This window comes from Somniosus microcephalus, unplaced genomic scaffold (assembly GCF_052327205.1).
Source record: "Somniosus microcephalus isolate GS21.2 unplaced genomic scaffold, FLI_Smic_1.0 unresolved_chr1, whole genome shotgun sequence".
Lineage (NCBI taxonomy): Eukaryota > Metazoa > Chordata > Chondrichthyes > Squaliformes > Somniosidae > Somniosus > Somniosus microcephalus.
This window is the reverse complement of record NW_028225179.1, coordinates 128,648,254-128,668,188: the sequence shown is the minus strand read 5'-3', so window position 1 is coordinate 128,668,188 and position 19,935 is coordinate 128,648,254.

Here is a 19,935-nt window from a genome sequence, read left to right as displayed (position 1 = left end):
CCCAGAGAGTGGTGAACCTGTGGAATTCTCTACCACACAAGGCAGTTGAGGCCAATTCATTAACTATATTCAAGAAGGAGTTAGATATATTTCTTAAGGCTAAAGGGATCAAGGGATATGGGGAGAAAGCAGGTACAGGGTACTGAATTTGGATAATGAGCCATGATCTCATTAAATGGCGGAACAGGCTCGAGGGGCCGAATGGCCTACTCCCGCTCCTATCTTCTATGTTTCTATGGGAATCGGTCTGTTTCTTTGTTTTTCTTTATAAACTTCTGCATAACTTGCGTAACTGTTGAAAATACAAGCATTATTTTTCTGCATTGTGGAAGCAAGGAGGAGTTACATTTCTACCCCTTTCTTTTGGGTGCACTAAATTGTGTTGCTGTACGGATCCACAAGTTGTTGAAATGCTTCATACCTCACCATGCAACCAATCTTCATGAGCTTAGGTCACTTCCCCTTTACGGGATGTGCATTGCTCCCCGCACTTTGTGTCCACATATGTAAGTACTTTGTAGCAGGGCTCATTAAAGGGCGCACTGTGGAAGACTTGGTTGATTTTCTTCTGTTAGAATTCAAACCTGCTATCTTGTAGCATCGTATCACATGGGCACAGTTTATCTTGGAAGTACGACAGCTGAAAGTCATTAGCAAACTTATGATTGAACTGATGGCTAATTCTCTATCAGCTCAGTCAGAATTTTTATGTTCCTTTGAGACAACTGAAATGCAAATCCATGGTCACTGGGGGTCATTTTAACTTTTGTCGGCAGTGTAAAATTGGCAATATCGGATCAGCCGCCCATTATACAGCTCTACAAATTTTCCTTTCCAAATGGTCCTTAAGAAACTGTTGACAAAATATGCCGACAGACATTTAAGGAGTTTGTATGAGATTCCCGCTTCCACTATTCAACATTGGACATTAACCGAGATTTAGCCATTTTCTTTAAATTTGTCAACTAAATATAATAGGCAAATTAATACTGTACGGTGGTTTTAAAAGTATGGCATGCAATTGGAGATAGCGGGGTCACAAAACAGGCAGAGCCGCATTTGCCAATCGTTATAGAATACGGCCAATATTCACTTCTATTGATTTCAATATTCACTTCTATTGAAATCAATAGAAGTGAATATCAGGTGGAACGCATAACAGGTGACCAAGGCGATACCGCCTGTTTTGCATCCCCAACAATAACCAATTTCAATGCAAAATTCCTGAATATTACAGCGTGTGATTCTAGACAATATTTTTTCTTTAAAATGCGTCTTTATTTCCTCACAGAATAGCAAAGAATCATAGATGATAAATTCTGCTTGGCACATTAGTAGATTAAGCCTTTCCTATTTTAGCAGAAGGGTTCATTTATTTTAAATCAATAACGTGTAGGTTACTATACCTAGACTTAAGTATAGTACTATACTTTAATGTGCTTTATGTAGCTTCAATTGTTCCTAGGTTTCCTAATTATCGACTGGTATTCCCAAGTTAAAATTGATAGTAGTAATCAACAGAGAAGATGTTTCAGCATCTAAGTAAACAAGGTCTTTGTTTTTCACCTGTATTCTGTGATCTGCAATTAGGAAAGCGAAACGTCATTGCACAAAAAAATGTAATAGACTTGCGAAAAAATGTTGTGAACCCGACGGTGGCAAGTTTTATTAAAAAACGAAATGGGCACTCGAGTCGATTTCTGAATTAATGCCGACAAATATGAACTCCCCGAAAGACAACGGTTAACACACGTTTCTACAAATGCGCACTACGAAATATTGGGCCTTAATTTTCAGAGCCTACGGATGTGCACAAGGGTTTAGGCATGCGAAGCGCATGCGTGAAAACCCAGAACTTGCGATCTGTCAAGAATTTGCTTGACAGATGATCCGCATCCCCAGGAAAAGGGCCTCCACGGTGGAGAGTTCTGCCCAGCAAATGCCCGTGAAAGGCTTACGCCTGAGTTTAAAAAGAACATAAAAATACATTTTTTCAATTATTTTAACATTAAAAACCTGTAAGTGTATTTTTAGCCCCTTTAAAACATTTAAATTTATTTTTCAAAAAATTAAATTTTTGTTTTAAATATTTCATAAAATTGCGTTTTAATTCATTTCAAATATGTATTTTTAAATTTATTTGGGAGGTATTCCCATTCATGCTTATGGGGTATCCGTACATACGGAATCCCCATAAGCCTGAATGGGGATTCCCTTCTTTCATTCATTGGGCCGGCATATGTGATGCCAGGGGTGCTTGCGAACGGCGTGCACCCCTGGGATATGTGGGCCAGTACCCGCGGGTACCCGGAGAGGCTCAGGAACGCGAATCTCCGTACCTTCTGGACCACCAGGTACGAGAGCATTTTGTTTGCAGATCGGAGGCAATTCCCGGCAGGAAGCCTCCGACCGCAATTTCAGGCCTGTTGTTATTTCATCCAGAAACAATTATTGTTCGTGAAGCCATCACTAGGACTTGCAATTTTCACGTCAGGAATAAAATGTAATGCAGGCCTTGAATTCTGCTTTAGTGGGATTAAATGCAAAAGCGTGCGACTTCCAGCTAATGAGTGGAAAAACAATAAGCATATAAGGGAAGTGCGAATTTGTCCACCTTTTCATTCTGGGACACATATTGAAGTGCGCAACTGTGCCAATGACTCTTCTGCAGACTCATTCATTCCATCGGCTCAGTAGATTTCCTCAACTCTGCTGTAATGGCCATGATTGGTTACTGAAAGACTTGTTGCGCGGCTTTACCGAATGCACTGCTCAAAACAATAGAAATTCGGGTCGGGGGCTTCCCGCAGATGCAAGCCTCCGAACTGCACTTACCTTGTGCTCCGGCCGTTGAGCTGTGGGCCCCCGTGGAATTGCGATCCTGGGCCTCCTCCAACTGCCGGCGCACAGTGCTTGCGTATCCCAGGGGCGCAGTTAGTTCGATGCGTCCCCTTGGGATCACGTGGGCCATGGAGAGCCAATGGTAGCAGGGAATGCTTCATTCATAAGTTTGACAGGACCTGTCAAACCTATAAATGCTATAAGCCCCAAAACATCATTAAAACTTCAAATAATTATTCAAAAATAATTATAAATGACATGAAATAACTATTTTAAACAATAATTTACATTTTTGAAAAGATTAATTACATTTTGTAACGGGGCTAAAAATAAACTTACCTTTCTTTAAAGTATTTAAAAATAATAAACCTGTGGAAAAAATGTTTTAATTTTAATTAATTCACCACTTACCTTGTTAAAAGCAGGCCTTACGCCTGCTTTTTACATGTCTAACTTCTGGAGACTTACCTTCCCAGAGAAACCTGGAAAAAAAACGTAAGCTCAACGTGCACGTGCTGCCTCTCCCGCGCACGCATGCCACCTCTTAACCCCTTCTTTCAGGGGAACGGAAGTGCCGGTTTCCTGCGCATGTGCAGTGCATGCACGGAACCAGCGCTTTCATTGGGCCTACGCGTGAGTACCCCATGTGTACTCATGCGTTGGGACCCGAATTTCTGGGCCAATAAAGCCACAGCTCGAATTGTGCATTGTACTGGTGAACTCAAATAAGTAACGCTAACTGACTCCCTGATTACATCCGTAATTGTTAGGCTGTATAATTTGAAGAAGCGCATGGGATGATAAATCAGCTACATCGTCATTTAAAATAATATGACAAAGAAGTAGGGATTACATTCAATACACTGGCCGTGACTTAAACAATGCCTTGTCTAAATTCAACATCGCTTATCCTTAAGTGTAAACCCATATTTCGATTTGCCCTTCTTATGAACTGTACTGATTGCACTGCATGTATCTGCATGCCTTTATCTCTCTGTTTCTGCACTTTATTCAGAAGCATTTTAAGATCCACGACATTTTTCACCGCCCTTCAACGAAAATATGTTACTTTATGAGTCCCATTTTGTGAGAACACAGAAAGTTCGACAAAAATATCCATATCTGCGGGCAAGTTGCCAAACCTCATGCAGCAACAAAGTGTATCGTGCTTAACCTGAGCAATCTTGTTGAATAACGGAACTGCTTGTGGTTACAAAGAAATAACGCTGGTGACAAAACATTCTTCAAATATAAATAAGAGTGATAGATTGATACCTGGGATGAGAGGATTGTCCTATAAGGAGTGATTGAGTAGAATGGGCCTGTGCTCTCTGGAGTTTAGAAGAATGAGAGGGGATCTCATTAAAACATATAAGATTCTGAGATAGCTTGACAGGGTAGATGCTGAGAGGCTGTTTCCCCTGGCTGGGGAGTCTAGAACTAGGGGGGATAAACTCAGTATAAGGGGTCACCATTTAGAACTGAGATGAGGAGACATTTCTTCACTCAGGACTGTGGATGCTCAGTTGTTGAGTGTATTGAAGGATGATATCGATATATTGTTGGACTCTAGGTGAATCAAGGGATATGGCGATCGGGCAGGATAGTGGGTTTGAGGTCGAAGATCAGCCATGATCTTATTGAATGGTGGAGCAGGTTCAAAAGACCATTTGGCCTACTCTTGCTCTTATATTCTTATCTTAACTTTGGGCGATAGTGTAAAATGGGTGCTATCGAATTAGCCATTCCTTATGCGATTTTCCGGGAAGGCTGTATAATGGGTGGCTTATTCAATGTCATCCATTGTATACCACCGCAAAAGTAATACTACCCGAGATAATAGAAGGCCTGCATCAGGTACAGTGCAATTTGGAAGAGCAGAGAAAATATTGGAGCAGCGCAGAACAGAGGGAAGGGGCAGAAAGGTGGATTTTCAACTTGCCTGCCAAAGGTAAAACTGGCACTGCAATCGGCTGCCTGTTACAGAAACAGACAGATATTAATTTCCATTGAAGTCAATGTAAACGATAATTATAATGGAGGATCGGTCCGCAACAACAGTTTTACGTCTGGGCAGCGAGTTAAAAATGAAACCTGAGGTGTTTGGGGCGCAACTCTGCACAACACACTTGGAAGAAGGAAATGCAGTGACGTATGATCCCTGGTGAACAGAGGTCATGTGGTGGACAGGCAGAGGCTGCTTGTGGTGAAACCCAGGTCTGCTTTGAGCAGCTGGCCTCTCTGCCACTCCCTGCCCATTGACATGTTAATTCATGACAACCCAGGATTGCCAAACGAGCCACACTGGCAATCCGGAGCCCATCACATGGGGCAAGCTTGTCCAGAGGCACGATATGTGGAACTATAGTTGATGCAAGTGATCAGATGCTCCAAGCATAGGGATTGAACATCCCTCGAGCAGATTTTCACACAGCAGGTGGATCCCATGGTGGTGGTGGAGAATTACACAGTGGTGGAAACCCTATAAGGGATGCACCATCTCTGCAAGCGAGCAGGCGGTAGGACTCATAATGGAATCCTTTCTCAAACATGTAATAGACATACAGCTAGAAATTGAAAATATAATAAAGAGTAGTCATCATGGATTCGAAGATGGAAGCTCATGCTTGATTAAACTTATAGAATACTTTGAAGAAGTAACTGAAATGATAGATAAGGGTAATGTAGTAGACGTAATATATTTCGATTTCCAAATACCCTTTGATAAGGTACCGCATAAGAACATAAGAATTAGGAGCAGGAGCAGACCATAAAGCCCCTCGAGCCTGCTACACCGTTCAATAAGATAGAAACATAGGAACAGGAGTAGGCAATTTAGCCCTTCAAGTCTGTTCCGCCATTCAATGAGATCATGGCTGATCTGCGACCTAACTCCATGTACCAGCCTTTGGCCCATATCCCTTAATACCTTTGGTTAACAAAAATCTATCAATCTCAGCTTTAAAATTAACAATTTATCTAGCATCAATTGCCATTTTCAGAAGAGAGTGCCAAACTTCTAACATCCTTTGTGTGTAGAAGTGTTTCCTAATTTCACTCCTGAAAGGTCTTGCTTTATGTTTTAGACTATACCTCCTAGTCCTAGACTCCCCAACCAGGAAATTGTTTCTCTCTATCTACACTATCTGTTCCCCTTAATATCTAGAAAGCTTCGATCAACTCACCCTTTTACCTTCTAAATTCCAGGGAAAACAACCCTAGTTTGTGTAATCTCTCCTCGTAATTTAACCCCTGGAGTCCAGGTATCATTCCGGTAAAGCTGCGCTGCACTCCCTCCAAGGCCAATATATCCTTCCAGTGCTGCTCACAGTACCCCAGGTGTGGTCTAACCAGGGCTTTGGATAGTCTAACTTCTACCCCTTGTATTCCAGTCCTCTAGATATAAAGGCCAGCATTCCATTAGCCTTTTTGATTATTTTTTGCAGCTGTTCATGACATTTTAAGATCTAAGTGCTGGGATCCCCAAGTCTCTTTGGACCTCCACTGTTTTTAGCTTTTCACCATTTAAGAAGTAACCTGTTCCATCCTTTTTAGGTCCAACGTTGATGACCTCACATTTGCCTACATTGAAATCCATTGGCCACTGTTTTGCCCATTCACTTAATCTATCAATATCTCATTCTAATTTTATCGTTTCATCTATACTGCCTACAATGGGATAGACTAACAGAGAAATTTGGGGGTACAGATACAGGAATCACTAGAAGTAGATATGCAGGTAAATATAGCCATAAATAAAGCCACTGCCGTTCATTTCTAGAGTGAGGAATTAAAAAGCAATGAAGTTAAGTTAAACTTGTATGGAAACTTGGTTAGACCACACTTGGACTACTGTGAACAGTTCTGGTCTCCATATTATAAAATAGTATAGAGGCACTGGAGAAAGTGCTAAAAAGATTTACTAGAATGATACCAGAACTAAGAGTTATACATATCGGCAAATATTGAAGAGGCTGGAGCTCCTTTCTGTAGAAAAGGGAATGCTGAGAGGTGACCTGATAGACATCTTCAAGATTATGCTTTGATAGGGTGGACGTAGAAAAGATGTTTCCACTTGCAGCGAGACCAGAACTAGGGGCCATAAATATAAGAAAGTCACTAATAAATCCAATAGGTTATTCAGGATAAGTTTATTTAACCAGAGGGCGGTTAGAATATGGAACTTGCTACCACATGCAGCAGCTGAGGCAAACAGAATAGATGCATTTAAGGTGTAGCTAGATAAGTACTGGAGGGAGAAAGGAATTGAATGATATGTTGCTGTAAAACTTTCTCCGTATTAAGGGTGAGCGCTGATAGCCTCACTTCATGCAGAGAAAGTTTTACAGCAACGTCGGGCATCCGCACATGCATATTTCAACGCAGAAATCGGGAGGTTGCAGTCAGAGATTCCCTGCTCCTCCACAGGGTGCGCTGTAACAGTTCTCGCCGATTGGCTTGGCATTGAAAGACATGCAATGGTGTGAACTTGGGGTACTTGTCCACTAGTTCCCCACTAAAGACCCCAGAAAATGTTAGGGCTGGTGTATTCAGGAGTAAGTGAATTTTTAACGGTGTAATAATCATTAATTACTGCCAAACAACATCTTTGGCCCTGAAAATTTTATTTTACAAATGTGGATTTTCATTCCTTCCATGTTGGAGATTCTGTTAAAATTAAAATCATTTTTTTTGTTTTACTTTTTCTGTCTGTCTTTTTATCTACCTCTCTCTCTCTCTCTCTCTTAATCCCATCAGTTTTGCCCAACATTTATTCCGCTTTTGTACATGATTTAAATCTAATTTTTATTTCCTGCTTTACACTTCCTGCTTTAGACACCTTGGCCCAGTAATTCCGGTTCCAACGCGTGAGTACGGAAGGGGTACTCACGCGTGGGCCCGTTGGAAGTGCTGGATTTCAGCATGTACAGCGCATGTGCGGAAAACCGGCATTTCCTCTCCTCTGAACCAAGGGGTTAAGAGGCGGTTCCCTTGCAACGTTTGAGGCAGCGCGTACGCGTTGAATTTCGTTTTTTTTGACAGGTTTGTCCGTGCGTGAAGGCCTCCACTTATTACGAATGTAAAAAGCAGACGTAAGGACTTAGTTTTATAAGGTAAGTGGTCTAATAATTAAAGTTAGAAAAAAATTTCCACAGGTTTATTATTTTTAAAGAATTTACAGTAAGGTAAGTGTATTTTTGGACCCGATTTCTTGAAAAAAAAATTTGGCAGAAATTTGAATAATTGTTTAAAATAGTTTTTTAAAGTTATTAATAGTTAATTTAATTATTGGAATTTTTTTTAACTTTTATTTAAAGTTTAAGTAGTGTTTTGGGCACCCGGACTTTTCATGAGTTTGACAGGTCTTATGTCTAACTCATGAATGGACTTTTGTAAACTCCCATTGGTTGCCCAGTGCTCACGTGATCCCAGCCGGCTCATCGCACTAAGTACGCCGCTGGATCACGCACGCACAGCGCGCCGGGAGCTGAACCGGGCCACAGACTGGAAATCCACGCAGGCCCAGTCTTCAAATGTCAGCGCGATATGTAAGTGTAGGTCGGGGGCTTGCACCCACGGTGTAGTGTATGTAACCTGTACCACCTTAAGAGGATACCTTAAGGTGATGGACTACTTTTTGATGGCTCCTGTACATTGTAGTACCGGTGGTGACCACACCGGTATATAAACCCTGTGGAGCAAAGTGTATTCCAGTTCAGCCCTGACCCTCAGTTACTAAAGACCTGTTTAAGTATTTCTGTAGTCTGTGTCCAGTTATTCAGCATAACTACATTTGAAAGCACAGACTCAACAGTGGTGACGAGTCTGATCTTACCTAGCGGCAGTTGCATCAAAGGAAGCTTCGCCTCTGAAACGGGCGTCGAACAAGGACATCCACCCTCAACATCCTGCTGGGCACTGCATAGCACGGGAGGCAATCGGGAAGCCGGGTTGGGTTCTGGCCACGAAGTCTAACATCAGTGAACATTCCTTCAACGACAGCGGCGGGTAAGCGCGATCGAGCGGCACGGGGGGAAGCCGGCCGAGTTGTCAGTAAGAGAAGGGGAGGGAAATGATGAAAAGTGCAGAGAACACGACCGCAGCCGGTGTCAGGGGCCGGACTGCAATCGGGGCAGAGACGCGCAGCAGCCAGAAAAGCGTTTATGTCCACAAGGACCGCGGTAGCGGCGGGGAACAAGAGCAGCAGCGTCGGGGAAAGTAAAGGACCGCTGGGAGGCGAGAAAGGCAACAGCACAGTAATCACCATTTTTAGTTGGCGGGGGAAGAAGACAAGCTCGGGAAAAGCCGCCAAGCGTGGGAAGCCGCCATTTTGAAAAATAAAATAAAATAATAATCATAATCCGAAGGAAAGGAAACTCAACAAGGATGCCAAAAATGGGTAACATCACTGCTTTTGATAGCGATGTGGAAGATTGGGCCACTTATGTGGAATGCGTTGAAGTTTACTGTACAGCAAATGAGGTACCGGTGGATAAGAAAGCACTAACCCTATTAAACTCGATGGGTGCGAAGACATACGGGTTATTAAGGAACCTTGTAACACCAGATAAACCGGTAGGAAAGAGTTTCGCAGATATTGTTACTATCCTGCAAGAGCATTTAAACCCCACGCCGCTGCTGATAGCGGACCGATTTAAATTCTACAAAAGAATTCAACTTAAAGAGGAAAGCAACGCTGAATTCTTAATCGAACTGCGCAAGTTATCAAAGTACTGTCAGTTCGGTACAGGACTAGGAGACGCACTGAGAGATAAGTTTGTGTGTGGGCTCCTAAGGGAAGGAACCCAGAAGCGACTGCTAGAGGAAAAGGATCTTACGCTGGACAAAGCTTTCAGCATTGCAGCATCGCACGAGGCAGCAGCACGAGGCACTGCAGAAATGCAGCAAAGGCCATTGGAATTCAGCACCAATGAAATGGCATTGGGCACAGTAAAGTGCTATCGTTGCGTAAGGACAACGCATGACCAGAACCAGTGCTGGTTCAAAGATAAAGAATGCAGGCAATGTGGCAAACTTGGTCACATAGCGAGAGTATGCCGGTCAGGAAAGAAGACCAGCAGCAAAAAGTCGCCGCAGGAGAAGTACAAAAAAGTACACAAGGTGACAGAGAACAGTTCGGATGAACAGAAGACGGATTCAGACTCCAGCAGTAAGGAACTGAGTTGTCTAAAAATACATAATGTGGGTAACACAGCAGACCACCAAACTATCTGGGTCATGCTTCGGATAGCAGGAGTCCAGGTGAAGATGGAATTGGACACTAGATCGGCATTGACGGTCATGAATAAGCAAGATTACAAAAGGTTATTCTCACACATTCCCCTGAGGGATACGGAGATTGTATTGAAAACATACACGGGGCAAAGAGTATAACCCATCAGAAAGATAAAGGTGAATGTGGTCTACAATGGTAAAGAAAGTCAGGAAATGGACTTGTATGTGTTACCTGATGGAGGTCCGCCACTACTGGGATGGGAATGGATCCGGAGAATAAATGTGGACTGGCATTCCATACAAGCACTAACTGTAGATTCCTGTAAAGAGGACGACGTCAAACCTAAATGACTGTCCAAAATATTGGACGATGCTAAGGAGATGTTCCAACAGGGACTGGGAACACTGAAAGGAATTACGGCAAACATCAAGGTTGAAGAACATGCAAACCCAAAATTTTTCAAAGCCAGACCGGTACCTTATGCGATACGACCTGCTGTGGAAGCAGAGCTGGAAGGGCTAGAACATTCAGGAGTACTGTCAAAGGTGGACTGGAGCGAATGGGCCACACCCATTGTTCCCGTCATGAAGCGTTCATTGAGCAACAAGCCGGGGGAACCTGGGAAGGTTCGCATCTGTGGCGATTTCAAGATCACTGTTAATCCGGTTCTTCACATGGTGCAATATCCGCTTCCGCAGATTGAAGATATCCTCGCTTCGCTGTCTGGTGGGAAACACTTCACCAAGATAGACCTGGTGCAGGCGTACCTACAGATGGAAGTTGATGAAGCGTCACGCCAGTATCTCACGATCAACACACATAAGGGCTTATATCGGTATAATAGACTGGTTTTTGGAGTGGCATCGGCTCCAGTGATTTGGCAAAGGGCCATGGAGCAGGTATTGCAGGGAATTCCAGGCACACAATGCTACCTGGACGACATTCTGATTACAGGAGATGATGATAAGGAGCACCTCGCGAATTTGGAGCAGGTGCTCACCAGATTGAAAGAATATGGACTCAGAATTAATCGCCAGAAATGTGAGTTCTTTCAAAAGTGAATCTCGTACTGCGGCCACGTCATTGACCAGGAGGGGCTCCATAAGTCACCTGACAAGATCGAAGCTGTTGTGAAAGCTCCCGCTCTGGAAAATGTATCCCAGTTGAGGTCGTTCCTTGGGTTGGTTAACTATTACCACAAGTTTCTTCCAAATTTATCCACGGTGTTACACCCGCTGAACACTCTTTTGCAAATGGGAGTACCATGGAAGTGGAGCGAGGATTGTAAGCGGGCTTTTCAAAAAAGCAAGGCACTGATCACCTCTAAGGAAGTGTTGGCTCACTTTAACCCAACGCTGCCTATTCGCTTAGCGTGTGATGCTTCTCCATATGGTATTGGGGCAGTGCTCTCACATAAGTTGCCAAATGGCTTGGAAAGGCCAGTCGCGTTCGCATCCAGATCATTGACCTCCGCAGAGTGCAACTATGCTCAGATAGATAGGGAGGCTCTCAGCCTCGTGTGGGGAGTTAAGAAATTTGACCATTACCTGCAAGGCCAAAAGTTTACGCTGCTGACAGATCACCAGCCGTTGGTTTCCATTTTTAACCCTAAGAAGGATGTTCCAGTTATGACGGCGCAGAGGCTTCAGAGATGGTCCCTTTTCCTAGGGGCACATCAATATGATATCGAATTCAAAGGTACAAAGCAACATGGTAATGCTGATGGGCTGTCACGCCTGCCACTACCTACAGCAGAAGAGGCACCGGCAGTTGACCCTGTCGAGATATTTCACTCGACCATCATCGAATGGTTACCAGTCACCAATGCGAGTATTGAGAGAGAGACCCGAAACGACCCGACACTGTCTCAGGTCTACGATTTGACAGTGAAGGGATGGCCAGCACATGGCGACCCACTGTTACCAGCATTCTCAGCCAGACGAGAACAGCTGTCCGTCTGTCAAGGAACATTGATGTATGGAACAAGGGTGATTATTGCTCCTAAATTAAGGGAGAGAGTTCTGAAGGAACTGCATGAAGGTCATCTGGGGGGAGTCAAGATGAAAAGCCTTGCTAGGACTTATGTGTGATGGCCAGGTATCGACAAACAAATAGAGGATCTGACTAAAAGCTGCTCAGGATGCCAAAAAGTTCAAAACGCACCTCCAATTGCACCGCTGCATCCATGGGAATGGCCTTCAACCCCATGGCAACGTGTGCATATCGACTTTGCAGGTCCATTCATGGATTCCATGTTTTTGATAGCAGTAGACGCACATTCTAAATGGCCAGAAGTGATTAAGATGTCGACCACTACCTCTGAAAAGACGATCGCAGTTCTAAGAACCATATTTGCAAGGAATGGGTTGCTGGAACAAATATGTTCAGACAACGGATCACAGTTCGTGTCAGAAGAATTCCAGAAATTCATGAAAAAGAATGGGGTGAAACACTATACATCTGCCCCATATCATCCGGCTACCAATGGGTTGGCCGAGAGATTTGTACAAACGTTCAAAAAGGTGATAAAGGCCATGAGCGAAGACCATATTCCACTACAACACAAGGTGGACAATTTCCTGATGGCATATCGAAACGCCACGCATGCAGTGACAAATCAAAGCCCTGCCATAATGTTCTATAACAGAAGGTTGCGGTCCCGGTTGGATTTGTTAAAACCCAATGTGCGTAGGGAAGTCGAAAACAAGCAATTCCAGCATGTAAATAACAAGGCCACTCGGAGTTTCGAAATAGGACAACCAGTGTTGGCCAGGGACTATAAGAATGATAAATGGCAATCCGGAACAATTCGTGCCCGACAAGGTCCCTTGATGTACACGGTAGACGTTGGAGAGAACGTAATACGACGTCATGCTGACCAACCTGTGGAATCGAGAACAAAGGTCGCCCCCATGTCTACGGCAGAGACACCAGTTGAAGAAGTTATTGAGCCTGTAGCATCTACCTCAGACTCGGACGTACATGATGATGTTCAATCCATAGGAGATCAAATGGATGAGTCACCCCAGCAACGAGAACCAGAGACCCCTGAAAGGCGTTATCCGGCCCGGATCAGGAGGCCTCCTCAGAGACTGAATCTTTGAACAGTTTTGTGTGAAAGTTGTATATATGTTATCCATGTAATGTTTAAATTGGGGTGTCCACTGTTAAGCTAAAAGGGGAGGAATTGTAGTGTATGTAACCTGTACCACCTTAAGAGGATACCTTAAGGTGATGGACTACTTTTTGATGGCTCCTGTACATTGTAGTACCGGTGGTGACCACACCGGTATATAAACCCTGTGGAGCAAAGTGTATTCCAGTTCAGCCCTGACCCTCAGTTACTAAAGACCTGTTTAAGTATTTCTGTAGTCTGTGTCCAGATATTCAGCATAACTACATTTGAAAGCACAGACTCAACACGCGGGAAGCCCCTGACCCGAATTTCTGGACCTGTGTGTCTTCAATCTAATTGGTTGAGGAGCCACGCTGTTTCTTGGCCTGCTCAAAGAAGCCACTGATGCTCTGCATAGGGTGCCATGCTGAAACAGGCAACCGGTGACAGGAAGTTTCTGCTCTAAAGCCTGTAAAATCTTTGTTGGCACCTGTCAGCGATGTGAATGGCGGGCGCTGTTTCTTCACCGCTGACCACAAAATCCAGGCCAATTTTAATCAAGGACATTCATTACAGATTTCCTAAAAGCAACACATGTTTGTGAAACAAGAGTTTTTGAAGAAGTGACCAATTGGATCGATAAAGGGAACATAGTATATGAATTGCACTTGGGTTTCAAAAGCATCTTCACAGAGTGGCCCAGTAATTCCGGGCACAACGCGTGAGTAAGGATGGGGTACTCATGCGTGTGCCCGGAGGAATTGCCGGTTTTCAGCATGCACAGTGCATGCGCTGAAAACCGGCATTTCCTCTCCTCTGACCCAAGGGGTTGAGAGGCTCAACGCATGCGCGGTATCGGGCAGCGCGTGCAACTTGGATTTCCTCTATTTTTAGAGAGTTGCACGTGTGTAAAGGCCTCCGGTCTTTACGCATTGAAAAACCACACGTAAGTACTTCGTTTTTCAGGTAAGTTGTCCATTAATGCAATTGAGAATTTTTTTTTCCACAGGTTAGTTATTTTTAAAGAATTTACAGTAAGGTAAGTTTAGTTTTAGCCCCGATTTTTTATATGAAAATGTTTTTCAAATTTTAAAATTATTGTTTAAAATAGTTATTCAGAGTTCTTTATGGTTCATTTAAGTAGTGCAATGTTTTTTTTAATTTTCTTTCAGGTTTAAGTAGTGTTTTGGGGCCAGGAGTTTTCATGAGTTTGACAGCTCTTACTGTCAAACTCATGAATGAACTTTTGCAACCTTCCATTGGTTGCCCTGTGCTCACGTGATCCCAGCCGACTCATCGCACTAAGTACACTGCTGGGCCATGCACGCACAGCGCAGCAGGACCTCAAGCGGGCCAGTGAGATGAAATGCAATGCGGGCCAGAATTAAATTGTCAGTGCGCTGGGTAAGTGAACATCGGGGGCTTGCACACGCGGCAAGCTCCTGATCCTAATTTCAGGGCCAGTGTCTCCGATGCCCACAGACCTGTCCTCCCCCAGGTCACTGTGCGGGCTGAACAGAGGCCCCGAGGTAATGGCCTGGGAACCAGAGAGCAGGAAACTACTGACCTCTCTCCGGATGCCAGCATTGTTGCTCCCTCCACCACCACTCCACCATTACCCATGCCATTGTCTGTCAGCCAGGAGGTCCAGACTGCTGAAGCCAATGCTGAGATGGTGCAGCCTGAGGCGGGGCCATCACGACACACAACCTCTCGAGGGCGTCCCAAGAGGACATCTGAACTGCCCTCTTCAGATTCTCAGCAGCCATCCACATCGCTTGCTGCTGCCACTGGGGTTGTACTTCGTAGATGCACTAGAATACACAATACCACTTTTAGATAGCCACTAAGGGTAAGCACCAGGGTGAATAGTTTAATATTTTAAGTGTTGTTGGTTTTGGCATGTTTACATTTTGTTATATATATATATAAACATTGATTCTGGTAATTAGATAGTGGTGGAATTGGTGGTACTTTTTATTGTGATCTTCATGCAGAAGTAGTTGAAAGGATTGAGTGCAGATGATGGACTGCTTGATGGATCTTATGTCATGGAAGGTAGATCATGCGGCAACAGTGCTCCGGATTCTGATGGTTCAGCTCATCTCTCAAAAGTGCAGTTCAATTTGATGGCGGCGAGCGTCCCTCCCAGGTATGACCCGTCTATCTGGCAGCCTCTGATGCCACCCCCACCACCCCCCCCCCCCCGCTCACGTGGCCCCCTCCTCCTATTACTCTTCTTGTGACTCATGTGCTTGATCCTCTGGCACAATTGCTGGTGGTAACAGCTGGTCTCTCATGATCACCAGATTGTGGAGTATGCAGCAGATCACCACGAATGAGAGCACCTTCTAGGCCGAGTACTGCAGGGCACCTCCAGTCCGGTCAACCCATGTAAACCTTTGCTTGAAGACGCCAATCATATTCCTGGTGGCTGTGTGGCCCTCATTGTATGAGTGCTCAGGTGATGTCGGGGGATTTTTCAGGGGAGTCATGAGCCATGGTATCAGAGGGTATCTCTTGTCACCTAGTAGCCAGCCATGCACAATGCATTAGAGCTCAAAGACCTTTGGGATGGAAGACTTTCTCATTATAAATGAATTGTGGCAGCTCAGTGGATAGCAGGCATTCACCTGCTAGTGGTCACAGACAAGCTATATATTTGAGGAGAGAAATCCTTTTCTGTTCCTGAACACCTCTGAATTTAAGTGAGGGGCTCGCATCACCACATGTGTACAGTCAATAGCTCTCTGAACCATGGGGAATCTGGCAATCCTGTTGAATCCTAATGCACTCTGCTTGTGGTCTCCTCTCGCAATTGCGAATGATATATAATCATTCTTTCGAGAATATAGAGCTGCAGATACCTTCGTTATGCAGAAGTGCACAAAGGATTGTGAGATGTGACTTATATCACCTGTGAGATGGCCTGGACGTTTCCAGTAGCATAAACGTTAAGTGTTACTGTGACCTTGACTGCCACAGGCAATGCATTCCTGGCTGTGCGGTGACATCTGACTCTTCCTTCCACGAGGCCAGAGATCTCTGTAATGACATCCTTGGTAAAGCACAGCCTCATCATTCACTGGTCTTCGATCATGTGAATGTAGGAGTACTCCTCTCTTAGTACCCCAGATGATTCACGCCTCCTACAGAGAACCCTCATCACCCTCCTGTCCCTCCTATCCCTCTCTCCTGCAGCAGCTGGTGCTGCTCTGCCTAGCATTAACTCCTCATCCAAATCGTCATGCAGAGCAAAGGGGGCTCCTATCAAGACGCGCATGACCAACCACTCCCTTTCTCCCGGTGACTCCTGTAAAGTGTGCAATAAGGTAGATTGGCACAGCACTCACTCATTTTATGTCAAGTCCTGAAGGAATATCCGGGCAAAATGTTGATAAAGTGTTTGCAAAGTCCAGAGAAAATGTCTCATAAAGTCTCCAAGTGTGTCTCAAAAGTCCTCTTCAAAACATTACAGGAACAAGGATGTCTTGCTGCAATTGTACAGGGCCTTGGTGAGACGACATCTTGAGTATTGTGTGCAGTTTTGGTCGCCTTATCTGATGAAGGATGTACTTGCCATGGAAGGAGTGCAGCAAAGATTCACCAGGCTGATACCTGGGATGGCAGGAATGATGTATGAGGAGAGATTGGGTCGATTGGGCTTGTACTCGCTGGAGTTTAGAAGAAGAAGAGGGGATCTCATCGAAACTTATAAAATTCTAACAGGACTAGACAGACTAGATGCTAGAAGGATGTTCCCGATGGTCGGGGAGTCCAGAACCAGGGGTCACAGTCTAAGGATAAGGGGTAAGCCATTTAGGACAGAGATGAGGAGGAATTTCTTCACCCAGAGAGTGGTGAACCTGTGGAATTCTCTACCAAAGAAGGCAGTAGAGGCCAATTCATTAAATATATTCAAGAAGGAGTTGGATATATTTCTTAAGGCTAAAGGGATCATGGGATATGGAGAGAAGGCAGGAACAGGCTACAGAATTTGGATGATCAGCCATGATCTCATTGAATGGCAGAGCAGGCTCGAGGGGCCGAATGGCCTACTCCTGCTCCTATCTTCTATGTTTCTATGTTTTATGTTTAAAAGCACTACACTCAGTTGATCTCAATCAGCAAATTAACTTTGAAAGTTGACCATGGCTTTAAGTAGTACTCAAAATACTCAGCAAGGACTTGTTTACTCCTGTTCAGCTGGTCGAGCTTAGGAGAGGTCGTTAAGTTTAACGTTATCCACCAAAATGATGTGCAACCTCTTTAATGAGTGCTCGCAGGCAATTTGATTCTCAATCAGCCTCTTAAAAATCTTCCGGGCGGCCGATCCAAGTGTTGGCTTCAACTCCATCACCAAGATAGCACCTTGTGCTAAACGCAGGCTAAACCAGTGTTGCAGCTTAAGACAATGGCCTAGAAATTCTTTGTGGGCAGTGGCGCAAAAGAGGTGGTATCGGATCGTCCATCCATTAAATGCAGCACCTGAAATTCAGTTGCACTGCAGTCATATAACGGGCAGCCAATCCAACATCTCCCGTTTTGTGCCACTGCCTGAGATGCATTTCTAGGCCCCCATCTTGGACACCTCTTCAGCGCCGAATGGAACTGATTAATAAAAATTAAACAAAGGGACTGTCGGCGCTAATTGGGTTGTTGATTGGCAGCTAACCAGATGAGGGGCATCAATTTTGCGCATCCTGGCACAATGTAAAGACAGATTGCACCTGTTAAAGAGGAGGAGAACTTTGGCTACAGGTGTCTATCACAGAGGAATGTGGAAATGGCAAGTGTAGAAGAAGTTATAAGCCCAACCCGGTTTCAGGCGCTACTTTGCAGATTTTGGTGGAGCAGGTTGGCAGGAGGAGGGACATATTCCATCCTCCAGGCGACAGGAAGATTTCCAGGCAAGCTGCCCTGTGCGAGTGGACAGAGTGTGTCAACGCGAGGAGCATCACATCCAGGACATGGTTCCAATGCAGGAAAAAGTTCAATGACGTCACAACGATAGCTAAGCTAAGCCTCCTAACTCAAATTCATCATTATCCTATTATTAGCCTTGCAGAACATGCTGCCCCAGCACTCACTATGCGTCCCTCCCTTGATTTCCAGCATTCTCTTGCTATCACTGCAGCACAGTTCACTCCGTTTCGTTCAATACCTACTGCAACACTCTGCACATGCTACTCTCTTCATTACTGCTTCCTCACACCTCTGCCGTCTAGCACACAAGAGCAACACTATTGTACCCTGAAATACAAGTACTTTAAACTTCTCACTACTCTAATATTGATACACGTCCTTTTTGCAGCGAAAGCTGATGCACAATAACGGGGAGCAAATTAAACTTCATCCATGTGCTGCCCTCACTTGAAGAGCACGTCATTGATATCGTATACAGAGGGTGTGTCAGGAGCGTGGCATCTGGCGAAGCTGGAGGACAAGTCCTGTGGGTTATCAACCATGTTCACTTCTTCCACTCCTCCTTACATATGATGCATGACATATTGCAGCTGCTTTCAGAAGCCACTCGTTTGTCTCTGCTTATCCTTGCAACTAAATGATAAATCTTCACCCTTTGTTATCTTTCAGTTCCAGCAGATGCACGCACTCCTCAGGCAGACAACGAAAAGAAGTAAGGCAACACTGCAGAACACAAAGCGTCAGTCGACATTATACTTTCAGCCACCAGCTGAGAGATTGGCACTACACATAATTCACAGGATAGGCTAGAAGAGTCTGCACGTGAAGAGTCGTCCAAAACGGGTGTCCAGGAGCAAGGGCAAGGATAATAGGATGGAATAGGAAGCAGCTCGCCAGGGAGATAGTTTGCATTGTAGGCCTGATTCACAGGATACAGTTGGAGACATATGGGGCCCATCATACTAAGAAATATGACGAAAATCTACACGGATCATCTGTGTGCATTCTACAGCCTGCCAGAGAGTCTTCACACAATGTCGGTGAGCATGGCATCGTCCAGATTCAACTGGGTGCTGCCTTCATGCATGGAATCGAAACCATGCAGTCTTGCAGCGAGTGGCCAGCCCACGGATCTACAGCAATGGAACCTCCAGTGATTGTTTCGATGGATTCTCCTACAGGTCCCATCTTAGCTCTGGAATCCACCATCTCCACTGGTTTATTAAGCCTGAAGGAGAGCGTGCAGTCTGCAGCCACCTCCTCAAAGGCCAGAGCGTCCCAAGATCGCCCACCAAGATCATAGTATCCTCAGTAGAAGTTCAAAAGCCTTCCACCTCCCAATCTGAAAACACTGAGGAGCACTAGTATCAGTAAACGAGCACACAAGACAGATACTAAGGGGTTGCACGAAGCTAACTTGCAGGTAAACATTAGTCACGTAAGCATTTCTTAAAATCAAAAATGGAGTCTGTTGGAGTTGCAAAGTAAAGTATTTTGTTTTCGTGCACCCATTGGTCTGCACAACCTTATTGATGTAAGAGGAACACCAAAGTTGTACAACTGGAATGAATTAATGTGGTAGATGTGAGGACTGGGTCAAATGGAAAGAGTGACTGTTGGTTAAGGGTTAAAGGGTTGATGGTGGATAGGCAATGGCAAACATTTAAAGATCGTATGGATGAACTACAGAATTTGTTCATCCCTGTTTGGCATAAAAATAAAACAAAAAAGATGACTCAACTGTGGCTAACAAGGAAAATAAGGGATAACATAAGATCCAAGGAGAGGACATATAAATTGGCTAGAGAAAGAAGCA